This window comes from Pteropus vampyrus, unplaced genomic scaffold, assembly GCF_000151845.1.
Source record: "Pteropus vampyrus isolate Shadow unplaced genomic scaffold, Pvam_2.0 Scaffold310, whole genome shotgun sequence".
In the NCBI taxonomy this organism is placed as follows: Eukaryota; Metazoa; Chordata; class Mammalia; order Chiroptera; family Pteropodidae; genus Pteropus; species Pteropus vampyrus.
In genome coordinates this window covers 1485900-1512060 of record NW_011889091.1, presented here as the reverse complement: position 1 = coordinate 1512060, position 26161 = coordinate 1485900, and positions in this window count along the sequence as shown.

Below are 26161 nucleotides of genomic sequence, written 5' to 3'. Positions count from 1 at the left end.
GATGAGTGTCCTGTAGGGGCAGCCATGGGACAGCAGTGGCCCCACAAACAATGGTCCACAGAGCATCAGATCCACTTGGCAAGAAAGGCACGGTCTGCTGGTCATTACCGCAGAGCACAGGGCTGGACAGGTGGCCAGACAGGCCAGTGAGAAAAGGCAGCGTCCAAAGTTCGTGCTGGTCGCAAAGAAGTGAGCAAGACGAAAATCGGAAAAACTCATCAATGCAGCAGGCAATGATAGGCCAGTTTTCTTTGGGGGCGGGGGTGGAGGAAGAGTGTTTATGGAATGAAAATGAACCAGTTCAGGAAAAGTGTTTGTGTCTTATTGTTTTCAGGTCCAGGTTTCGATTGGAATGCTCAGCTTCGTGTTCTTCTTCAGACCTTCTCACATTCTCACTTTGCATTTAAAAACACCGCATCATTTAAACCAGTGCCTCTCAGTCCCTTCCTCAGAAATCCCAAGTGCCCCTAAGACAGAAGAGCTAAAAGTCCAAGTTCAGAGACTTTAGAGGTAGAGCCTGCCAGCGCCCTTCACAAGGAGAGACTTCTTGGAAGTCTTGCATTTGTTTATTTTTTAAAAAGTACCCCAAACTGATATATTATTTTGAAGTACTCTGAAATAGTTGACATTAAAAATAACATTTCAAATTCCTTTACGTCCTTAGTTCTAAGATACAGCTCTGTCTATATCGGGAAAAATAAAAAACAAACAACAAAAAACAAAAAACGGAAGAGGACAACAGATTCTTCCCTTATGCCACGGGTCTATATAGAATACTAGAACTGTGGGACAAGTCTGGGGTAGCATTCTTTGAGTGAGAGGCATCCTTTCAGATTTCCAAAGCTTAACATATGAATTAGAAAAAAAAATTTGTCATACAATCAAGGAAATAGAGTAATTATAATAAAAAATGGAAACATGAGGAAGTAACAACCAGTTTACTCTGTGGCTCCAGACGTACTGGGCACACTCCAGTCTGCGAAGCATTACGGAGGAGATGGCTATTGTAAAGTGATGAAAAATAGACTCCCTTGGTTGTAACCACCTTGTAATAAAAATGTTGTGTCCTATTCACTCTGGTGCTATCAGAGTGTAGTGCAGCACTAGGCACATAGCAGGTGTTCAATAAATATTTGTTGAATTGGAAGCTGTTGATAGCTCTGCATTCATTCTCCCCTTTAGGTAGTCTGTGGCAGGGTGGTGCATGTGGGAGGGGATGTTTACTCAAGCAGTGTGACAGGCTGCCCCCTTCCTGAGAGGACAAAGCATGTGGTAGGTGTCACTGGACTTTTGTCAGAGTCTAGGCTCTGGGCTCACACCCAGCTCTGCCAGTGACTGCATGATCCTGGGCTTTACCTTCTCTGGCAAAAGGAAGCATCAAGTCCCAAAGCATCACCTCTCAAAGATCTAGTTTAACAATTCTATAATTCTGAGTATTTGAATTTATTTTAAGAGCATTTTATTTCTCACCAGTCCACACAGGATGATGATGTGCTAGGGCTGAAAAAAAGGGCAGGGTGGGGAGGAAAAGTCAGCTCTTATCTCCCCTACACCTCCCTTGCTGGAAGGGCAAAGAGAGCCCAGTAGAGTCCCGGCCTAAGAAGGTGCCCACTTCTGTGGCCTTGGCCTTGTTCTGGGAAGAAAACTCCCAGGACTGAAGACATACCGCCGAGTGTGGTGAAAAATCCTGCCTTTACTTTCTCATCAATTCATGTAGATTAGGGAATTCACAAAGCAGGTCATTGTCATTCACAGTTTACCTCCCCCCAACCTTCCTCCGCACCCCCAGTCATTTGCTAGTGCATCGCTCACTTGGCGCAGGTAATCAAACGCCGGTCGAATTGACTGGAATCATCTTAAGTCAGTGTTATGTGATATTGGCTCAATTTTTGTTGTTGTTACAACTGATTATTTGTTAAAATGACCCAGATTTTAGGGTCAAATCAGTGGGAGTAGGAAATGAAAAGAAAGAAATGATGATGTCAAGTTTAAAACGTCAAGCAGAAATGAATTTTTATCATGTTCAGTAAAAAGTAAAATTGGTGATTCTTAAAATAAAAATGCAGTGTTTCCCATTTGAAGAAACCCCAAACTTGTAAAAATAGACAAATTAGAGAGTAATGTTTTTAATTATAAAAAGATTTTGCTTTCTTCAGTGATTCATTCTACGGTTCTAACTTAGAAGAATTTAAAGTACTATTTAATCCCTTTTGCAAAAATTCACTTTTTAAAACCAAATATACAAATATATAAAATATATTTCAATGTAAATAAAACATAGAACACTTTTATGCTTAACTTAAGATCTCTTTCTTAAAGTATGGAGGCTTTGAAATTCTATCATCTTTATCCACTCAAGTATTCATTCAAAAAAATGTTGATCAAGTCCTAATACATGGCAGACACAGTGCTAGTCCTGAGGACATATCCTGACCTCCTGACACTTTTTTTTTTCTTTATGGCTTCCATCCTCCCTGTGTCTCAGGCTATGTACGAAATTTTGGGTCTGATTTACTAGAAAAGGGGGTAATTATTTTAGAATGACAAATAATGCCCTACAAAAAGAACACTGAAGTTAAAGCTATAGTAAACAGTCAAAATAAACTTTAAGTCAGGTTGAGGAACTTTTATTCTTGGAGACTGGCTTAAAACAGTGCTTCTCAAAGCTTAGTCCATGGGCCAGCAGCATTGGCACCACCTGTGAAGTTAATAAAAATGCAAACTCTCGGGCCCGGCCCTGACCTACTAAGTCAGAATCTCTGAAGATGAGATTCAAGAAATTGTGTTTTCACAATACTCCAAGTGCTTTTTATTCACGTTAAAATACGAGAATCATCGTCTTGAAGTTACTCAGGCTTCGCTTGGGCAAAGCCTCTTCAGAGTCTTCTTTCAAATCCTAATAGTATTGCCAATGAGTTCTATCACATGCTCATGATATCTTTAGTAATCTTCAAAATCACACAAGCATCTCCCAACCAAGTCATTTATGCAAAGTTCTAACTCAGGGAGAAAAATAGCAAATTCTCAGTGATAATCAAAGGGAAAATATTTGGACAGGTAATTTTAGGAACCAGCTATGGATCACTATGTACAATAATGAAGTTGGGCAATTAGGTTTGGAAAGCCACAGCACAGAAAATAATTAACCCACAAAGTAATCATCTTGTAAGTCCCAAAGCTAATGATTAAAATAAACCTGAAACAAATGATTGTTTAACTTTTAAGCTGTGCTTGTTTTAGCCACAGTGTACTTCAGGTGTGAGCTCCAGGGAATCCTCCAGTCTGCTGAGAATGGCTTTAGGACAAGGGTGTGTGTCCATCCTTCTGCCTCTCCTTCCCTGGGGAAGGCTGCTTGAGTATCACAAAATACTACTCCAGTGTGGGTTGAGGAGGCTGGCTAGGCCGCTCAGCCGTGCTTGGCACTGGGGTGCATCAAACCCCAGAATTTAGTCTGCAGTTGTGATGGGCTGCAGCCATATTGAATCTCATATAACCTTGGAGGCTGAGATGCATGCTTCGTTTCTATGCAGCTTGCTTTGCACTTTCATTGGCGGTTTAGTATTGCAAAGCATGGCGCCCCCTTCCCCCACTCGCCTTTCCACCCAAAGAAGTGAATTAATAACTAGAAAACGAGACAGAAATGAGATCTAGAAGGGCCTGAGCTTCTGAATGTCACTGTGAGCAAACAGCAGTGGGGAGAAAAGGTTCCTTTCCATCTTTATGTGCAGTGCTGTCTGTGCATTGACTTGTTTCCTGACACATGAGCCATGGCTTGAAAGGAATTCAGGCCCCAGCAAATTTTGCATTGCGCTTCAATGTGGCCTCTGGGATTGAATAAGGGCAAATCTATTATACTGTTGCCATGGAGACCCTGGCACAACTGCTGATAAAGAGTGTCTGATGTTTGGTAGGCCTTATAGCATGGTACATACCATTTAAAGGACGGCGTGTGTGTGTGTGTGCGTGTGTGTGTGACTCTGTAAGAGAGCAAGTGTGCCTGTGTGTGTGAAATGAGTGACTGGGGGAGGTGGAGTGGAGACCGGGGTGCAGTGGGGAAGCAAGGAAGGAGGCTGGTTTGCCATATCGCGAAGGAATGTTCTGTATTTTCACAAGGAATTTGTAAATACTTTCTTGCCTCTAAAAAATTAAGTCTGCCTTCTAAGAATCTACACGTTAAACAGATGGGGGCAGCAGAAGATACACAGACTCTTCCCTTGGTCTAGCAAAATTAGTCTTTAATTCATCTGAAAGAGAATTAGGCTAATACAATAAAAGTGAAAATGCGCTCTTTTGCGTCCTTTGATGAATGCTGCCTCCATTCAGCTGTCTGTCTGAGGATCAATAGTGGGCCTGTAAGGATTGCCAGCATTTGCTAAAGCGGGCTAGCAAGATGATGGATTTTAATCATTAAAATGATTTCATAACCACGAAACAAAGAAGGCTGATCGTCCTTTCACATGCATAATCTCAGTTTTGCTGGTGTTGATTTTGCCAGTCCTAAATTCACTTCCTGTCTCAAAGGTAACTCTCATCCTCTCCAAATTCCAATCTCACATCCATTCTGGCTCTCGGTGATCAATATGGGCAACTTGTGTTTTTTTTATTGGTGCCATTTTCCCCCATTAGTTCCAGACCTGGAGAGGGATGGCACATTAAGCCTGAGCCAAGCCTCCTGGTTGGCGTGGTTTGAGGCGAGGCGTCTCGGGCAGAATCACCTACAGTAAGCAAGCTTTAGAGCACGAGGCTCTAACAATGGGAGGCCGGGCAATCTGCGACAGTTGATAGGATTATTATTATTACAGAGCGCAAAAAGCTTCTGCTTTCTTTTCCGCTGCTTTGCAGACCTCATAAGGCCTCTCTGTGATTTCTGCATAGTTAATTTGTCAGTTTATAAATTACCACATTATGTTAACGCTGAATGCTTCAAAACACAAATATATGCACAGAGGGCTTGAATATTTGAAGTGTTTTAGTACTATGGGGAAATAATTTTGTTGTCAAGCTGTGGCAGATATAGAACTGCTAGGGGATACATGGCCATTTCATCAGGACTGTGTCGATGATGGCCTGTGAACATCCAAGGGGGAAAATCATCTTTTATCACTATTGTGTACCGTGCCGGTCCAGATGGAGGATAAAACATGCATGAGTTGCCCGCAGCTCTGAAAATAATTATACTCATTTGCCAGAAATGTAGAAAGTGCATCCAACCAAGTTACCACCCATCATAGTGACACTCCGTTTGCATACTGATGAAGTTTAAAGCCAGAGACAATGGTGTTGGTATCAATAGCGAAGGGGGGAGCTGGGCACCACCAGTGCCGTAGGATTAATAGCGCCATCATTTTATATTATGCAGCATTTCACTTATGTTGCATATCAAAAGACTACTGCCTCTGAGGTTCACCTCGCTGTTTATAAGATTACAGTTTGCTTTAAGACTCCAAACATTAGCGTGGATTCTTTTCGGGCTCCACAAATGAATGCAAAAATATCTGTTTGATAAAGTGCCTAGAATGTAATTATGGGTAAATATGTTTGGATGCCATTATACGTGCTCACATGTGTGTATATGCGTCTGTGAGTGTGGGCGGGTGTATGCACACCCACATGCACATGCGTGATTTTGGAAGATTGCAATGGAATATGAGAAGATAATATGCGCATGCTAAGTACTGGTACCACTGCAGAGTAATTGATGAATGGGTTTTTAAAATGTAGAAAGAGAATGAATACAAGTAGGACCCAAGAGAATAATTTTTTATATTGCAATCAGCTCAGCTTATGTGTACTCGCTTTAATCGTAGAAATCAGCAATAAAAAAACATAGACTTGGTTATTTAATCCTTACTGAGTAAAAGAGAATGTCTTATAATGACTCTCTAAAATATTACAAAATATTAAATTATTTCGATATGCCTCTCGTATTTAGACAACTCTAAAATAATCAAAGCAGCCATTACCAGAAGGTTCACAGATTTCTTTAAATTTTTGAATCCAGCAAATGCACATGTATGAACCAAGAGGAGGCACTTTTCTTGTGGAACCCCGAATTCTCATAGGTGTTCCGCAGTCTGAAAATAGCCCAATGATGATGTTGTCACAATGCTTATTTTTAAGTAATGATTTTAATTAAACCCTCCAAAAAAGAAACAATTCTGTACCTCTCTTATATGGTCTGTACTCTGATGATTACACAAGTACAGTTTCCCATTTTACTCTGGTGTCATGGGGGCAAGGATACCAATTTCCATCTTATCACAGGAGAGAGATGCTATACTTCGCTGTGCACAGGCTTCAGTGTAATCAGAGGAAGGACTTTACACTGTAAAATTACAATAAAATAACTGAGGAAAGGTACAGTTTTAACAGAAGTGGCTCAAAGACAAGAACATAATGCAAGGTACCACAGACTATTTTTATATGAAAACAAGCATTGATTTTTCCAGCTAACTGGAGCAGACTTGACAAATAACTTTTTTTTTTTTACTGGTTTTCCAGTTCTATTTCTCTTAGAATGGTCTTTGAAACATAGAAGGAACAGGGAATCCTCACAGCTCCACAATGAGTGGTTGAGAGAGAATGAGGCAAGCAAGCTAGACCCAGAAAGACTTTCACTTGAACAGATAGCAGGATATACTCTTGGTATACTGAGCACAGAAAGAGGCAGATTTGCAGAATGCTGCTTCTGCCTTCCCTTTCCTATGTTATTGTGTTGGCTATGAGAACATCATTGGGATAACCTTGAAGACCTTAAGACAGTCCTGAAACTGTCAAGATCCGAATTTTTCAGGGAAGTTCCAGAAAGTCTCGGTGGGTCAAAAACTTCTGAGAATAGCAAGTGATATATTTATTTAAAGTTCAGTGAGAAATTAGACCAATTTTCTGGTTTTCAGAACTGTTGTTATTGATCAGTTTTTACATGCCTGAAGTTCTTCCCGTGGTTTCAGCTCTCAAAGGAAAAGAAGAACAAAGAGGTAGACAGATGTACACACACACGAACACGAGACTTTGTCAAGAAGGTAGACGTGATAGGAATGGACATTTAGAGAATGCTTTACTATGTGGCATATACACACACACATATAATCTTTAAAAAATTAAAGATAGATAAATCAGAGGGATGTGAATGCAAGTCTTTCTGACTTCTAAGTCCATACTGATTGTGTCATACCAGTGTATGTCAGGCCTTCAAGAGTTTATATAAAATATATAAAGAGATAAGTATCATGAGATGGGGCATGTAAGGCCTCTGTGCTAATAAGGGAATGAAGTGGAAAAGAAATAAAAGGCAGTATTCATCATAAGTGATCTTGATAGTAATTGGAATTAAATATTTGGATGCTGAGGGTGCTCCCAAGTGAAGAAGTTATCACTGCCTTTTGGTGACAATGCAATTCGGGGGATAAATAAATCTGGGCATAAGTTTCCCTACATATTACAGGTAAAGCACCAAACTGTCTTGTTGAATGCGAACACTCTTTTCTTTCTTTACCCTATTGATCCTCTTCATCGTGTCAGAGAAGGTATTGAAAACAAAAAGGAAATTCTTCCTCCGCCTCTCCCTCTTTTTTCCTGAACAGTCCTAAAGTCTTTAGGTGATGACATCTACTCCAAAAGAAATGAGAAGCTACAGTGGCCCAGAGTAGATGCCAGAGCCCAAGCGCACTGAGGCTGGTGTAGAGAAGGGTGGCCTTGCGTGGGGGATCAGAGCCCCAGTAAGGTTGCGGCGTGGCCGTGCGGGGAACTGGCCCAGTGTGCAGAGTAAGAGCCCAAGTGTATTGAGAAGATTATCCCTAGAGAGCAGGACAGTGTGACACAGTCAGAATTTAAGCAGAATAAAGTGGGCACCCCCGTGTTAGGTGGCCGGCATGGGGTTCAGAGTCCACTTAGGGTTTGCAGGTTGTTCACGCAGAGAGGTGACTGGGCATGGTTGACAGAGTACACAAAGGGAGAGGATAATGGCAGAAATAGTGGCTTGGTTACATACAGGACTATCGACTGAATAAGAAAATATATTGAGGATAATGCAAGCCAGATTATTCATGGTTAGAGAAGGGAGTTACAAACATAAAAAGTAAGAAAACTAGAACAAATTTTGTGGTGTTGGTTTAGAATAGAAGATATCAGTGTGACTCATGGTTTTCAATATATAAAAATAGATATAGGAATGAATGTATATGTAACACACACTCCCTGGCTCTATCCACTGTGAGGACCTGGGACCAGCAACAATTCAATAGTGATGAATATACCTAGTGCTTAGATCTTGTTTTCTAATATTATTCTACACTAAAAGGAGCCAGGACTCCTTGGAGAAAAAGCTGATTCCAGGGCTGGAAAAATACAAGATGAGCCTTGAGTATCTCATTTTGCAGAAAGGGCGACTGAGTCACAAAGACATTAAGTAACTTGCCCAAGTCACATATCTAAAAAAACTGCTGTGGATGAGACAACTCTAGCAGAGTGAGAGAAAAAAATATTAACATTTAGAATGATTCTGCACTCACATTGTTTGACAAATATCTTTAAGTTATAACTCTTCTTTAAAAAAACAAAAAGTGGAAATCAGAGATAATGGATAGTGACTGAGGCATACGCAACCCCATGAAACTCTAATCAGGAGATCGAGTCGCAAATATGTGTTTAAGGTATTTACATGTCGCTCTTTATGATTTTCCTACTTTGACTGAATAACCAAACAGCTCCTAACCCTAATCACCTGGGATAGAGAGGGCTTCTTCTGTCAATTGATAAATCTATTTTTACCTGCAACAAAGTCAGTAAGCACACGAGTCAAATCTGGCATGCCACTGATGAAATGTAGGAACCTGAGTATTTTCTGAGTCTTGATGCTAAATAGCTGGGAAGCCTTGTCTGAATCCTCAACCACTTTGTGTTCGGGTTTCTCAGTCTATAAATTAAGAAGCCTGGACCAGAGAATCTCTAAGATTTCAGTGAGTCATCACATTCTATTCTGTTTTTCTCTCATTGAGGGGGCTGAATAAGCTTTAAGAAATTCATCCAATAGTTCTTTTTAGGCAAATATGTTCCACCATCTTGATTGGTGGTATCCAAGCAAAATGTCTAATTAGCTAGTCAGGATCCCCAGCTCCTGAGTGGACCTCAGGCCTGCATGCCTGTTAAATGGCCATGTGTAAATGATGAGTGCAGTGACACACTGAAGATTACAACTGTGAACCACAAACCTAAGTTCTTAAAGGTAAGGCAGTGTAAGTCACATTTCCCAGCTTCCACTCCTCTTAGATTAAAATTCTGTCTCTCCCTTTTTCTCTCTTTCTCTCCTCCCCTCCCCCAATTTGGAAAATGTATTAACACCTTTATCTCATTCAGATTTCCAGGTATACTATGATCACTATTGTATCTCATAGTTTATTGATCTACAGAATGTTTTTTTTAGCATAAACTTTTTAAAGCTTTGAAATAATCACAAACTTACAGAAAAGTTACAAGTAGAATACAAAGCCTTTTTTGCCTGAACTATTTGAAACACACACTTTAGTGTTTGGGGATGATGAGGCATCAGGCTGGCAATTCCCCTCGCCCCCAATAATAGGGTTGTTTAAAAGAATTAAGTGAGTTAATGTATGTGATAGACAAAATATCGCCCTCCCTCACCTCGGCTTCACCCAACATGGAAAGGAAAAGAAATTAAGATGGACGTTGTAGTGTTGGTTTGGAATTGGAGATATCAGTGTGACCCATAGTTTTCAAATATAGATAGATATAAAAATAAATAAAAATGTAACATATATAGTGATAAGTATACCTAGTGCTCAGATCTTAGTTTCTAATATCATTTCCCACTAAAAGGATCCAGGATTCTTTGGAGGAAGGCTGATTCCAGGGTGGGGCAGGGAAAGTACAAGATGAGTCCAAAACATCTTGTGCCAAATGCAAAGAAGTACTCAAAGAATGAAACGGCTATATCGAGCCAGTTTGAGGGAGAGGTTACTGGCAAAACTGGTGGCAATTTGAGCATTAAAATAATTATATTAACAGATTGTAATCCTTGAATAAAATGAGATATTACGAGTCTTTACAGGGTTAAAGAATGAATAAATTGAAAGTGGGATGAGGAACAGGAACAGGATATTTACAGAGTTTCAAAGTATCTCTTCACAAAGTATTTATGTATTATGAAGGGGGAAAGAAAGTAGCTTTACAGTGGAAAAGTCTTTCAGATTCTACCTTAATCAAGCTATTCAAGTGAATATCATCGTTAGTGGGACAAATAAAAACTGTAATATCTGATAAAATGCATTGAAGGAAATAGGCATGACTTCATCACCTGTATGATGTTCCTAAATAAGTAAAAGGAATAAGAGGAAACAGTGGATAAATTCATAATGAGGAACACTTACAAAATAACTGGAAGACTGTAATTCTAACCACCATGCTGCATCCTTCTGATGCACATCAGAATTTGAAGTCCGCTGGTCTAACAAAGAAAGGTGTCATAGATCCAGGCTCACAAACCTAGATCGGTGGCGACCATTCACAGGGTGAGACATCAAGCACTGGGCTGTATGTTTAAATTTTCATTAGTGTCAAGTTCTAGTACCTTGGAGCTATAGAACTTTAACTCAGTGGCCAGCCTTTGAATTTACAAGGTCATCTGCGCTTATACCTTGTGTGCCAGTTCTAGAAAAACCTTGACCTACAGGTGACAGAAGAAAAGGGCTGGTCATCTATTACTCATAAAAAAAAGTAGACACCAGGCTGCTGCCAAACAGAGAAAACAAAAAACAAAAGCAGTGAGGAATCACTTCCAAAATCAGTGAGAAAGTTCACAAGGGTAAACCAAAGTTCCAGAGGCAGAGTTTTACAAAGATGCATAACCAAAATCCCATTTAATGAGACAAACTATATATCAGAAATGAGATAATTGCAAAAATGCAGTCAGATCACTGTGATAAAAACGCAAAAATTTTCCTTTCCTTCAAAGGAAAATTCTCAAGAAAAAAAAAAGCAGAAACGAAGAAGTTAATTTATTCTAAAACCACAACTAAGAGAATATTTGGCATTTTCAAGTGTCAAAAAAGGAGCACTAAAAGTATAACTAAGACAGAGCCTAATAATGAACTTGATGTTGAACCCGTTTGAGACGCTAGTGAGATTTGGCTTTTTTTGGATGACAGGAGCAAGGAGACTTAAGGTTCAGATATCACCACCAAATCTAGTTTAGGACACTTTTTTCCTCCATTGAAATTTTCTGCTCTTTAGATGTGGAAGAACTGAGCTAACCACAATCAAGTAACCCCACCAAAGCTTTCCTAACAGGAAACTAAATAATGAGTCTTTTTAGCCTGAATAATGCTTTTTGAATAATGCTTTTTGCCTTAACGTCTATTTTGTCTGCAATCTCTACAGGCAGCGAGTCTGCATCTATTGCTCATTATCATTATTCTGATCATAATGTTACATCTCATCCATTACTTGGGAGGAAGGTCAAATTTAGCAGCCAAATCTCCCCTTTTGTGAAACCATCAAAAGCATCTCTATCACCTCCTTTCCCAAGGTCTACTCTCCCTGCAAAAGCTTCCATGCTCCTGCTCTCTCTCTTTCTCTCTCTCTCTCTTTCTCCTTCTTTCTTCCTCCCTTCCCTCTCTCTCCACCCCGTCATCCTGTCACAGATTGCCAGTTATAAAATCTTGCCTGATTTAAGCTCTGATTAATTTATTCCTTTCACTTTCATTTGAGAAAGGACAAATAAGAATAAGTGAGAAAATCATAGAGACATAAAGAAGGGAAAGAATTTGCAGGTAAGAGAGAAGAGATTGTCTGACTTTGTAAATAGATACTGAAAAGTAGAGTTATATGGTTCTCTTGGAATTTTAGTCCATGAGGAGGACCTTTTTGATCGAGACTGTAGTTTTATAAGCCATGCTACTGAGATTTATTTTAATTAAAGAAAAGAAAAATTTCACAGCCAACCAAACCTAACCAAACAAGAAGACAAAATAACTAAAGAAAAAATTCCTCTCTATTATAGAGCTGTCAGCCAGTCCAAAGTTCTCAAAAGTTGTTTCAGTTTCATAAGAAGTTCACCTGGAGAGTCTACCTCGATGCATGAATCTTTGACAATTGGCTCAGGTTTTATATATCTTTATGAAAGTTCAGCTCAATTTCACAATTCATTTACTCAATTTACTTCCTAAAATCAGTAAGCAAAAATTCAACTTCATAAACATAGCTGTACTTGGCAAACAAACTTAACAAGATAAAAAGGATCTGTTTAATCACTTTCCAGAGTGCATTTATAAATGAACCTTGCTTCTGAATAGTTAGGATTAAATTGAACCAATAACCACTTTCTTAAATTTGATCTTATTTTCTTGAGGTTACTAAGCCTTCTGAAAATGCAGAACTCCCAAGAGATGTAGCACTTTAGGTAGGTGGCCACCACCCTGGGTTTCTTTATAGACTTCGAATCTATGCTGTTATGTACTATAGATTCAGAACCATATATCTTCCTGGTATCTTCTTTTACAATGACCCTCTTTATCTATAAAAATTAGTTTGCCTTAAAGACTAATTTGTTTGATGTAATATAGCCACTATGGCTTTCTCTTGCTAAAAATTTGTCTAATAAATCTTTTCTCATCCCTTAATTTTTAGTATTTCTCTGCCACTCTGTTTAGGCGTCTCTTATACAACTGACTTTTAAATCCAATCTCAGCATCTCTGCCTTTTAATTGTTGAGTTTAATTCATTTGTATTTATCGTGACTAGACACATTTGGCTTTATTGTCACCATATTATTTTTTGACTTCAATCAGCAACACTTTTAATTAGCTTGCTTACCATTCTATACTTTTTTTTTAAAGCAGTCATGTTATATTTATTCATATTACATATGTATTGGAACTTCACATTCCATCCACCATGTTTCTTAACTACTCTTTTCTATTTTCTATCTGTTTATCTTACTCTCACTCACAATGACCCACTTGTGGAATTTTTTTTTTCTATCTTTGAAACTTTAGGCTCTGTCTTCATTCCCAGAGGTTGACTGCTTCCACCAGGGCATGCAATAAGAGTCCCATTTTACTTTAAACTATGACTGCCACTGGATCACTTACAGTTCTTACTGTCAAGAGACCAGTAAGCAAGGGAAGAAAACATCCTTCTTGCAGGAGTAATTTACACTGATCATCAGGAGGAGGTACAGTTGCTATTACATAATAAAGAAAGGGAAGAATATGTTTCACACTCAGTGACAATTGGGACATTTCTTGATACTCTGCTGCTCAATTTGGATAGTTAATGGATCAGTGCAATATCTTATCCTTATGAAAATTGGTTGTGTTCTTAAACCTAGTTGCAACAGCAGAGACTGTTAACTTTCTCCACTAACTTTCCTTATATAAGATTCCTCTGATATCGAGACCAATCAGAAACCTGATGATGCTCTTCCTAGATCTGACAAAGTTAATACAAAATGCAAATGGAAATGGAACGAAGCTGTCCAAGAGTGGACTGTAGTGGATGCTGATCTGTGCTGCTCAAAGTCCTCACCTCCCATCTCTAATTTTAGGACCGAGACACTCATTTCTTTGTTGTTGGGTACACCGGCTGCTGATGGCTCACTTCTGGGTCTCTCTGGGAATTGTCTTTGGCCAAAGGGGGTCATCTTTCCCAAGTTTATGAACTCTTTTCAGGGGCAACTTACATCCAGTGACTAGTCAATGTTGGGATATAAAGGCCCAGTCTTATTGTCTCAATTTGGAATATTCTTAGTGGCCATCCCAACTCTAGAGCTCCTTATGGAATCAGCTAAGACTTCTGTTGCAACTGTATCATTGTATCTCCTTCTGCCTAATCCTTCTTTCTCTCTCTCAAAGGTGTTCCTTAGCATGTTCTCCAAATAACTTTCTGCATACAAATCTTGATCTCAGGGTCTGTTTCCAGGAGATTCTACTCAAGACATCATCTTTTCCAGATAACACTTCTATTATCGTAGGCTTCTTCTGTTTTTGTATCTACATCTTGATCAACAGAAATTTTCCTATGAAAATCCTGTGTGGCCTAAGCTCTGGAATTATCACTCCATAGAGGTTTTCTGTTCACTTTTGCCAGGTACTCCACGGGTGTCACGGTCCCAGGACAAATTTTTATTTAATTTCTAATCTTGACAGTTTCCAAATCATGACAAAAGCATACATTCTAATGTCAATACAACATGAGACAGAGGCCTGAAATTTCTGTTTTCCTGAGAACAATTTTTCTCCTTTTCCATAGTCTGGAACAGCAAACTTCATCATTTCCTGATTAAACCAGGCAGACCTTTTTTCTACGCCTGTCATTACTGAGGCTACATCCCTTTGAGCATCCCAGTTTCATGAAAGGGTATTAGTTCCTATTCAGTGTCTCATAGGATCGGTGGCCTAATATTCTGGCCTGATTGTGTGTTAAAACCCAAACTATGTACTAGCTATTACTGTATTTGATAACCACCCATGGGGAAGCTTCAGGATCAGATCCTAAGCTTATAGCTCTTAATTTCAGGCACCTTGAGATTTCCATTTATTTCTTGCAAATTGATATGCATGAATATGATTTTTAACATATTGCCAGAATCTGAAACTATTACTAAGTAGCTGAATGTTTCCTGGAGCTAGGTTTTAGTAAGAAATGTAAATTGTGAGGGCACTGACCTTGGAGCTGAAATGGCAGAAATGACATAACTGAGAAGAAAATGAAAAAGTCGAACTATCTTTTTCATACCCAGGATAGATCCTGATTGGCTAGGTATTAACGTGATAAAAACTGATCTAGAATGGTAGTGGGCTTCAAGCATCTCCCTCATGGGACCGTGAGTTCCTTGAGGGCAGGAACGTGCCTCTTCTGCTATTGTAGCCTTAGCATCTAATTCACGTAGACCTTGTGGGCATTTCATAAATTTTGGATTGTTTTCTTTATCCTGTAACCAGAAATGGAGGTAGGATAAGTGGGGGATTTAGCATTTTGAAAAGATTCCCTTTGGCTGCAGTGTGGAGAACACTGAGAAATTTCAGGAAGCTAGTGAGGAGGCTACTGCACTAGTCGAGACATGAAAATGGCTTGAAATGGAAATGATGGTGGAGATGAAAGGAAGGGAATGAATTTGAGATGAATCTAGAAGACAAAACGAACAGAACCTGGAGGTGGACTGGCTGTGGAGAGAGGCACCTGGAAAAGTATCTAGATAGGTTTCTGGCTTATGTACTTGGAGGGATAGCTATGCAATTCACTGAGCTAGGGAATGCAGCTAGTAGTAAGATGTGGCATATTTGTCTATCCATCCACCCGTTTACCTCTTTAGGGAACCAACTCATTCAACTCAATTCATTGACACCTGGTATATAGCAGACATAGTGGGTAATAACAGAGACATTTACTATAAAATCTAATAAAGACTATAAACACACACATATCCGTTTGACCAGATATACTTTCAGCTGCAAGTAATAGAAAACTCAAGTCAAAATCGCTTAAACAATGAGAACATTTCAAAGTCCTAAAATGAGGCGCTCCAGCTTGGCCGATTCGGTGGCCCTAACCATATTAAAGATGTTGTTCTTTCATCTTTCTACTCTGCTGTCCTTATTCAGTTCTCTTTTCCTCGACTTTATGGCTGTAAAATTGTTATCCCATCGCACAAACAGCTATGACAATGTTCGGCAGCAGAATAACTGTTTTCTCCCATGCATGTCTTTATCAAAGCTAGGAAACCTTTTCTAGACCCCTCGGATAGAGAGATTCCTCCTCACATCTTAGTGTGTAGAATGGTGTCACATGTTTATTACTAAGCAAGGACTGGCAGGAGGAATGGGATGGCTATGACTTATCCAGTGAGGAACATGGCCAGGTAGAAGAGGACGACTTGCCAAACAAATTTAGGGTTCTGTTTATAAGAAAAAGGGGTGAAATGAGTGTGTCGTAGGCAACCAAGTGTGTTTACCATATCTATAGAGCAGGGCAGCATTAGTATTGTCTTAGGAGTGGTTCAGAGAAGTTCGGGAGATTGAAGCAGAAGAAATTTCCTTGGAGATTGGAGGAGGAGAAATGTTTCCAAGGCCGAGAAGGGCTATTAGGTTAAAACCACGGAAGGTGCAACCTGAGGTCTGAGATTACTCTTAAAAGAATACTAACATAAATCCATCTTCACCCACTGATTCCTCTGATTTCAGGCATCCTCGCAGCTTTCCTGAATTCTTCCACAGTTAAACAAATACTGTTTCTTATTGTTTTTAAGCTTCACTGAACCGAAAGAAGAATGGCCGAATAGTGTTTTGCATAAAATACTAGAAATATTTGTTACATAGCTCTAGCTTAATCCGAGCCTGACCTGTTTCTGTCATTACAGCTGGAATAGTTCTCCAGCTCTCGCCAGATTTTGAGTTGTCAGGATAATAATTTATCCATCTTGTTGTCAGATTCACAGCTAGTTTGCCTGACTCTAGGGGAATCTAAATGATTATTACTACACTTGGCGTGCGACTCATATTTTAAATGCACTTAATTCCAAATATCCTCCCCCTGCCACACCCCACATTCAAAGACTCACAAAACTACCGCTGCAGCACCATGCTCTCCTGTTGTAGAAACCTCCACCACCCACCAAAGATCAGCTTCCCTCTGGTTTCCTTTCAACGCTCACTAAACCGGTTGGCAATACTCACTGACCACAGTTACTAAATCAGTCCCCTGCGTCTCTGGGCCCAGAGCTCTCCTATGTTTCCACATTCCTTCCATTCTCACTACTCTCAAATTATGCCTGTTCTTCAAAACAGCCTGATTTCCCAGTATGGCATATAACTTTTTTTTTTTTTTTGCAAACAGCCAATCTTGAAGCTTCTCTGTAGACAACTCTCCACATCTGCTATATAAGGCCAACCAAAAGTTATTTTGCATGTTTATTAATTCATCTCCTTCCGCTTTTCCCCTTTATAATGGGTCCTTTTCAAGATTTTAACTATAAGCATTAAATTACCCTCTTGATGTATCTCTTTCCTCCTCCCACCCAGGAATGTTTGGAAAGGAATCCAATTGTGGGCAGATGTTAGGTCTTTCTCAAAAGCATTCTGTGTCAAATAACAAGCATCTAGTTGTAGTTCAAATAGAATACTAATAGTGATTTACATGTTAAGCAAGAGTGGTAATTACTGGCTTTGAGAGCATATCATAATGACTTTTTACAGTGTTCTTATACTCTATTATTCTTCCTTTCTCATTCTCTAGTCAGTGTTCTTAATTACATGCCCCAGGAAAATTCACTGGGAGAAAATACAGCAAAACACATGAGATGGTGACACATCCTGGCCACAAGCAGCCAGATAAAACTTGGTAGGTAATGTGGGGTCACAGGGCAGTAGCCCCAGGATATTTGAGCCTCCTCTTACTTTCCTTTGCCCATCCTAAAAACTAAACACGTAATTAACCAGGGAATCCGTTAAGCAAAATATATTTATTAAATATCTACTACTGGTTGAGGAGGGACTATCTAAGACATTCACAATTTATTAACGCCTCTCACATTTGTTATTAGACAACCAGACAAGCAGAGAACTAACTTGACCACAAAATTTTGTGCTTTCCCCTTATCCCCCAACTCCATGAAATTGATTTCCTGGGTTTGACCATGGCATTGGATCACTTCTTTTATCCTGCACTGAAGGCAATGAGGAATAGTGTTTTTAAACTCCTGGTTCTATTGGCCACTAGGCTGTTGTTGAGGACACTGTTCATTACATCATGTAGAGTCTCTTTGATGAGGACACACTGGGGAAAATTCCATTTTATTTCATTATTAGTAGTCATGCTTCTCCTGAAAGACTTTTTTCTTTCGATTTTTTAAAAATCTTATGGTCTCTGTGAATCATGTTTCCCTTTTTGCTCCGACTGCTAGAAAGCTCAGATCATAACGTTGTGGCTTGTCTCTACCATGCATCCACTCAGGCCTTGAAACGAGTGTGTGTGCATTGGGCTCACTCTTTACTCCACCCTGTTTGTTTCCTACATTCACTTTACCCTGTCCTGATAGCTTCATTTTTTTAATTTTTTTACACAACAGAAATTTACTTCTTGCTCATGTAATTGTTAAATGCAAGTATTTGGTAGGTGGTCTATGAGGTAATGAGGTAATTTAGGGGCCCACCACCTTTCTCACCTTATTGATCTACCATCCTCTAGGGCCTCCCACCCTCTGCATAAAGTCAGCACTTGGTGAAGAGAAAAAATAAAGATCCATGCAGGAGGTTTCATGGTCTAGGCCGGGAAGTGCTATATATTACTGCTGTTTATGTTCCAGTATGCAGTCACGCAGCTATACCAGATAGTAAAGGAAGCTGAGAAATGTGATCTAGCATTGTGTCTGGGAAGAAAGGAAAAAGGGTATAGTAAATGACTAGTTAATATTTTGTCACAAAACATGAAAAGTAAGGTATAAAAGCAATAGCTCACTCTGTGTTCCTTAAGCTATTTCTGCCATTAGCATTACCAGAATTGTTAATGTTGGCAGAAACAACCATGAGTTTTTCTGGCATAGAACCCCAGAGTAAACAAGGAATTTTCTGTGGCACCTTTACCTCTGTAGCTTCTTCTCAATTCTTTCTGCCATCGCCTTTGTTCAGGTCTTTTCTACTTCATGCCCAGCCCGTTAGAACCTCTACCTTCCTCGCCTCTGGAGAGGACTATCCTCTGGATGTGTCTTATGTTCTTTTCTTTCTGCAAGTTTGGCTTACACATTCTATTGTAACCTAATGATGTGTAAATATTACCCCCAAACCCAGCAGTTTAAAATAGCGATAATTCTTTATATCTCTCATAGTCTCTGTGGGTCAGTGATTTGGGGATCCGTGATTTGGGTGGTTTTTGGCTCAGTGTTTCTCATGAGGTTGCACTAAATTATCTGCTGAGGTTTGCAATCATTTGAAAACCTGACTGGGTTTTAGGATCCACCCTCGAGATGGCTCACTCACATGGATGGTGAGCTGGTGTTGGCTGTTGGCAAGATGTCTGGGTTCCTCCCACGTGCCTCTGGGGGCTTCTATTCAGGGTCGCTTGAGCAACTTCATGACATTGTGGCTGGCTTCTCCCACGATGAAGAGAGAAGGCACAAGCCATGACCCCCTTTATGACCTGGCCTCAGAAGCCCCGCCCTGCCTCTGGCGCTGCGCTCTGTTGCTCGCCCAGTGCAGCCCTGATTCTTTGTGAGGAGACCATGCAAGGCCATGGGTATCAGCAGGCGAAAACCGTCCAGGGCTGGTTGGGAAGCTGCCGCCACGTGTACTTTGCCTTTGGAATATGTCCCTCTCTCAGTTTCAAGTTTTCAAAATTCTCTCCCATGTTCAACACTCAGATCAAAGCCCATCCCTTCCATGAAGTCTGGCCTGATAATTCAGCAACTGTTACTCCTATTGTAATTCTTATGGTTCTTACCACACATATGGCCTTGATCATTTAGTTCCTTGTGTTGAAGATCTATATGTATGTCTTTTCTTTCAAATGGAATTTAAGCTATCAGAGGCATACCCCCTGTCATATAGTAGGCACTCAATAAATATTTTTAAATAGATGATTGAAAGAGTCAATGAAGAGTACAAGCCAGAAGCCCTGGGTTTCTGCCTGTGGACTTTCCCCTTGTTGTTTGACCTTTGCTAAATTGCTTAATCTCTCAGTCCCAGTTTCATCCTACATAAAATAAAGATAATACCTACCTCACCTTTCCTCACACAGGTGCTTTGAGATGGAAAAAGGTAGCATTCGCAAAAGTGTTTGCAGGTCTATAAAGAAACAGGGCAATGTGAGGTTAGTTACTTGGTTCACTAGCGACGGCTGAGATGTGCAGTGTTGTCACAGGTTGAGATCAGTCAGTACCTCTGACCTTTATCCTCAAGGAATAGTTAACCCCTACATCAGACTGTCAGTATACAAATGTCCTTCAATCCAACAGCTGCTGTCAGCATATAATAGAACACGAATGGGGGAGGCTCTCAGTAGAGGGAACTGCCTGGACCAGGGAGCTGGGCCCCATCCCAAACTCTGGAAATGTCAAAACTCAAAGGCAAGGCTTGTTTCTCCAGGAGAAGTCTCAGCTGTCCTCTTCTTTTATATACTCAAGGTTTTCAATTTCTCTGTGATAGACAATTGTCTAGGTATAATTTTTTCTATCCTATTCCTTTAAAAGTATTATTTTAAAAATTAACAAAGTAAATTCATCTCTCCTTTTTGGGGTACAGTTCCATAAATTTTAATACATGGGTAGATTTATGTAACCACCTCCACAATCAGGATACAGAGCAGCTCCATCGCCCTAACAAATTACCTGTGTGTTCTAGTCCCACCCTCCCTCCCAAATCAGCGGCGACCACCTCTCTATTCTCCATCGTTACAGTGTCTTTTTGAGAGTATAAATGGAATCGTACAGTATGTAACCCATGTCCTTGAAGTTCCTCTAAGTTTGTTCCTTTTTATTACTGAGTAATATTCCTTTGTGAGGATGTATCTCGTTTACTTACCCATTCGCCTGTTGAAGTACATTTGGAATGGGATTGCTGGCTCATCTGGTAAATGTCTGTTTAGTTTTATTAGAAACTGCCATACTGTGTCCCAGAGCGGCTCTATCATTTTATATTATCACCAGCAATACATGAGAGATCCATGTCTTCCTTGTCCTCAACAACTTGGTACTGTCTTTTTAAAAAGCCATTCTCATAGACGTGCAGTGGTATTTCAAGACTTTAATTTATACTCCCCTCAAAGGTGAAGTGTCTGTTCAATCCTTTGCCAATTTTTTAAAATTGTGTTGTTTGTTTTCTTCTTATTGCTGAATGTTGAGAATTATTTATGTATTCTGGATACAAGTCCTATGTCAGATACATGATTTGCAAATATTTTCATCCAGTCTGCAGCTTGTGTTTTCATTTTCTTAATGGTGTCTTTTGCAGAGCAGAAGTTTTTAATTTTAATGATGTTTAATTTATTAATTTTTAGTTTAATGGATTACGTTCTTGGTGAGATGTTGAAAAACACTTTGCCTAACTATAGGTCACAGTAATTTTCTCCTATATTTTCTTCTAATTTAAAAAAATTTACATTTAAATTTATGATATGTTTTGATGTTTTTGGGTTTTTTTACCCCAAATATTCATGCTTGTTTATTCATGTATACACCAAATCTCAGCTCTATTCCACATCCATTAACTGAGAGCCAACTGGGTGGGCACCGTGCTGTTTGCACAGATGAATAAGACACGATTCCTGCCCTCAAGTTCACAGTTTTGAGAGAAAGACAGATATGGAGGGAAAAAAATTCTAATACGAGATACTATAATGGTATAAATCAAGTGAAGTATAAATTAGGTATCAAAGAAAGAAAAGGATGTGTAAAGTTTTCTCCCTAAACAAGTTTACAATCAAGTTGGACAGAAAACTGTAATAGTTAAAAATTAATGGAAGCAGTAGAAAGTGGAGAACATTTGCTTCCTGAAGACTTGTATAGACAAGAAGTGCTATAATTGTTTGCAGGAAGCAGTAAACACTTCGGGCTTCCTAAAGGAAGTGGATTGGAGCTTATTTCCTTAATTTTTTAAAATAGAGAGGATTTGGACTAGCTGAGAGAATGGGAAGTTTCTAAAGAAGGAAGTGGTTTATGAAAAGGTAAGTGTGTTAGAAAAGCCCATGGCATATTTTGGCTCCTGGCAGCAGGCCAGTTGAGCTGCAGTCTGTCCAGTGGAGTTCTGGGTAAGGATTCTTGTCCTTGCCAAAGTGTTCATTCATCCACCTCCTGGTAATCTAGGTTTCCTTTTGGGCAACCATCCTCCCAAGCCTAATAGGAAAGCGTGAGTTCAAAGTCTGGGCTAAACAGAGGATTACATTCTGGGACTCACGTTAATTCAAGACATCAGCAAGATAGAGGGCTAGGAGGTCACAATGCTTGTCTCCTGCCCTCCCCCCACCAAAAACAAACACAACGAAAACAATAAATAACTACAAACCTAAGAAAATAGGTAGGAATAGGCACACGGCCTCTCTAAGTCAATGACAAACCAAGCGAACTTTGCTGGAATCTTCTGTTAAATCAGAACCTGAAAGAATACAGGAGTCAGGTCTGTTCCTGCCATCTTGCTACCGTACAAAGCCAGAGGCTTTAACTCAGCAAATACAGCAGAGGGCACAGCCTAGAGTTGGAGAGAAAATGACTCCTGATGACACAATTTGAGTCCAGAATCCAGTCTTACATACAGCCTTATTTTAGAAAACTCAGAGGCAAGACACTACGGAGATATGTAACAAAAATTTGAACCAGATATCTGAGAAGAGTGAGTGGAAATAGTGTATAATTAGAGAAAAGGAGACCATTGTCTTAGGGGTAATACCAAATATAAACATTTTGCAGGTTTACAGGCCTTTTGTGATATGGTGCGAACCTACTTTTCCACATTTGCCTCCTCTGCATCTCTCTCCCCTCACTCTAAACTTTACCTGTTAAGCACACCAAAGTCCATTCTCTGAACAGTCCTTGATCTTTCCTAATCCTATGCCTTTGCCAATGCTGTTCCTCATCTGAAATTGACCTTTCCTATCCTTTTGTTCTGGAAAGTTGTTTAATCATACCTGAAGTTTCCTATACGTGAACCTTCCCCCATGTGCTTACGTAATTCTTTATATTCCTCTCTATTATAGCATTTCTCTCACTGTTTGGCATAATTTTTGTCTCTCATTTTGTGAACTCCTCGAGGGAAGTCTTATGCATCTCATACACCTAAAAGTCTTGTATGCTTAAAATCCCTTTGAAGCATTTAGCAGAGCATCTCATACACAGTAAGAGCTTAATAGATGCTGTGGAATAGGTAGCGAATGAGTGAATTAGAAATGGCAGGTGATAAATGAATAGAGATCTTGCCAGCATTGCCTGGCTTTTGTCACAACTATTCCTGGAATCTCTGCCATCTTGGCCCACAGATTATTAGAAATTCCGTATTTGCTCACCGTAACTTATTTCTCCTGTGTTTTCTAACATTCCTTTAGGTAGGTGTGGCCATGGAACCGATTTCAGTTCAGTGGGGTGAAGCAGAAGGGATATGTGACACTTCTAAACCTGGAATTCAAAGCTTCCATGCTCCATCCTCCATGATTCCCTTTCTGCTGGCTGGGGGCTGCTCAGAGTGACCTTGGAAGCCAAAGATATAAGGCAGCCAAGGCTCTGTCAGCAGGAATCCTTGAATGACAGCACGAAACAGAGCCCTTCTCCCACCCTATCAATTGCCATCTGAGAACACCTGCACTGAACTGTTCCTTAAGGGAGAAACTTCCCTTGTGTCAAGCCACCACACGTTTGGGGTCTTTTTTGTTTCCACAGCTCACATTTGCTCTAACTAACTCAGGACTCAATAGAATTGTCTCAGTTCAAACCAGATTTGGAATGTGGTGAATATCATATACAGGGCAAAACTATATTCTGGAAAGTCTCCTTGTTGTCTCTGGCCTCTTCTTTTTTAGAAAAAGGTCACTTGTGGTATGAGGCAGCTGGGCACAGTTTTGGAGCAATGGGCGGAGGGCGAGAAGGTTCAATTCTATTCCTGGATCTGCCCCCCACTGGTTTTGGGTTCCCAGCCAAGGAAAATGACAGCATGGATGCTAAAACAACCCACCCAAGGGGAAAACACATAAAAGCAAAAACAATCGCCCCAGCAGAAACGCAGGTGATGGTGGTTTCTGTTGCAGGAGAAAATAATGCTCTTATGCTTCGTCTCTTCCAGGCTTCACTAGTCTTAACACGTGATGCCTCCCAATTCTACACACACGGCTTACTGATTCCAAGCCTGGCCAGCCGAGAGGAGCATTTTGACCTTTCTTCGGTGCAGGCTGATTGCAGATGCACCAATAAAAATGCCTCTGTCCTTGTCAGTGTCAACTTTCTAAGCCATAGGATGAATATTGACTTTGCTTAGTTAAAAGACAAACAAATAAAAATGCCAGGAGCAGCACTGCCGCTGAAACTCACCATTCAGTGTTTCCAAGCTGCAAACTTTCCTGGCCTAGAGTGTAATCTATTTTGACAGAGCCCGTCCCCAACACATCCACATCCTGTGAAGAGGCTCCTTGAGTGTCTGCTGTCCACCCAGAGAAGGAATAGCTGTTTCTTATTTTCTCCTAGCAGACTTTCCCAAGTTTGCTTCTGTGGGGAAGGAATCACAGCAATTGTTCCTCAGGACCAAAGTTCTCAAAGAGTCAGAGATCCCTAATTCCCCACACCAGTGATTAGTGCTTCCCCACACTCCTCACTGGCATCTCTCACCATATCAGACTCCTTCTGTATCCCTAGGACTGGATGCCCATTATCTGGCCCTCAGCCCTAAAGTAATTGCCACCACTGACATTTAAGTGTCTATCAGGCATCAGAATCACTTGGGGAATGTCTTCTAAATGAATGTAGGTACAGGGTTCACTATCTGATGCTGGTGACTCTGAGACCACACATTTAAGAACGTCCCTTCCTCTTGGCTATGAGTGATCTTCTAAAAACACAAATAGGTTCATAATATACCCTTTAGAAATTCTTTGATTGTTTCCCACAGCCATCAGGATCAGGTCCAAAATCCAAAGAAGGCAAATCAGGGCTCATTAGGAACTGGCCCTTACTTGTTTCTCTCGACTCAGTTCTCACCACCTGCCACCTTCTTCATTTCAGTCATTCTGAGTTAGGATCTGCTGTACTTTCACTGCTTTGTGAATGCTACTCTCTGCCTGAAGCACTCCTCCCCCTCCACCTAGTCGGCACCTGGCTAACCTGGCTAGACCTCTGGTCCCCTTGGGAAACATGCTGTCCTTTGCCCAGAAAGTGCCTCACCTCTGTATGCTTCCAGTCCTCTGCTTGCCCCCTGCTGAGAGCACTTATCACTGTGTGCTGTGTTCACCATTCACCTGCCTGTGTCCCCCACAGAGCCCGGGCTTCTCTTGGCAGGGATCATGTACTCATTTTCAAGTCCCCAGGGAGTTTGGTTAGGTGACAGGAGACAATGATGGGCTGAAGTGAGCCTGCAGGGCAGCTGCCCCAGCCTCAGTCTATAAGGGTCACCAAACAACACTGGAATAACTCGGGAACTGTTTCTATTACCATCAAAATAGACAGAAGTTTCAAGGTGAAGTAATAAAACATTCCTCCTGGTGTAGACCCATCACTGCTAAGTATTTTTGCAACATCGTTTCACTGTTGCAGTCAATACAAGTTGGAAAACTGAACAAGAAGTGACCTAGTGCTGTTAATAGGAGCACTGGACTGTTTTTGAGACTGTGTCATGACCCAGGAGCTCTTAACTTGGAGGTCCCATCCAAACGTACCAATATACGAAAATGCCCCACGTTCCTAAGTTATATGGAACCTAAGTTTTATCTCACTGTATGAGTTGAGTAGACTTATATTTAGGATGACAAAACACCAAGCTCGAAGGAATCTGGGTCTCGGAATGACTGGAGAAGGGTTGCCTGCCATCTTGACCTGCTCCCATCAGAACTGTTCCTGACAAAAGAACATTCTCAATAAGTTACTATATGGTTGAATCTCTGTTACAGAAATTTAGCCTTCACTGTAACGAATCCAATAGCATCATGCCTCCTAGGCAACTTTGTCAGGATAAAGAAACTGATTTGGCAATAAGTTTCTCATTTCTTGCCCAAAATGTTTCCTGCAAAGAATGCTCATTGGAAAAAGCAAGCAGGTAGAGCTTAGCCTGACCATTCCATGTATGCACCTAGCAATCCACACAATTAACCCCAAAAGCCATGTCCCCTCTTTCTTAATCCCCTGAGGAAACAAATAAACAAAGCACATAAAAAAGAAAATAGGCAATGTCAAGAGTAGGAAGCACTTCCTCTCTCTGAAAATTCAGAATGCGGTGCCCACCCTCAATTAATACCGGGGAAATCACAGGAAATTCTCTGGAGGAAAATGTGAAAAAGGGAGGCACTTGCTTTTGAGCCCTCTGAATAATGAGTCTAGGGAAAGCCAATATCTTTCTCTTGCAGGCTATTGCTACCTTCTCACAAATATCACTAGTGCATTTGCTTCCAATGGTTCCTGGCCTCCCAGGAAACAACAGAGCCTGCTCTTTCCCTGGATTCCCAAGGGCCTGCCAAGCGGACGTCATGATCC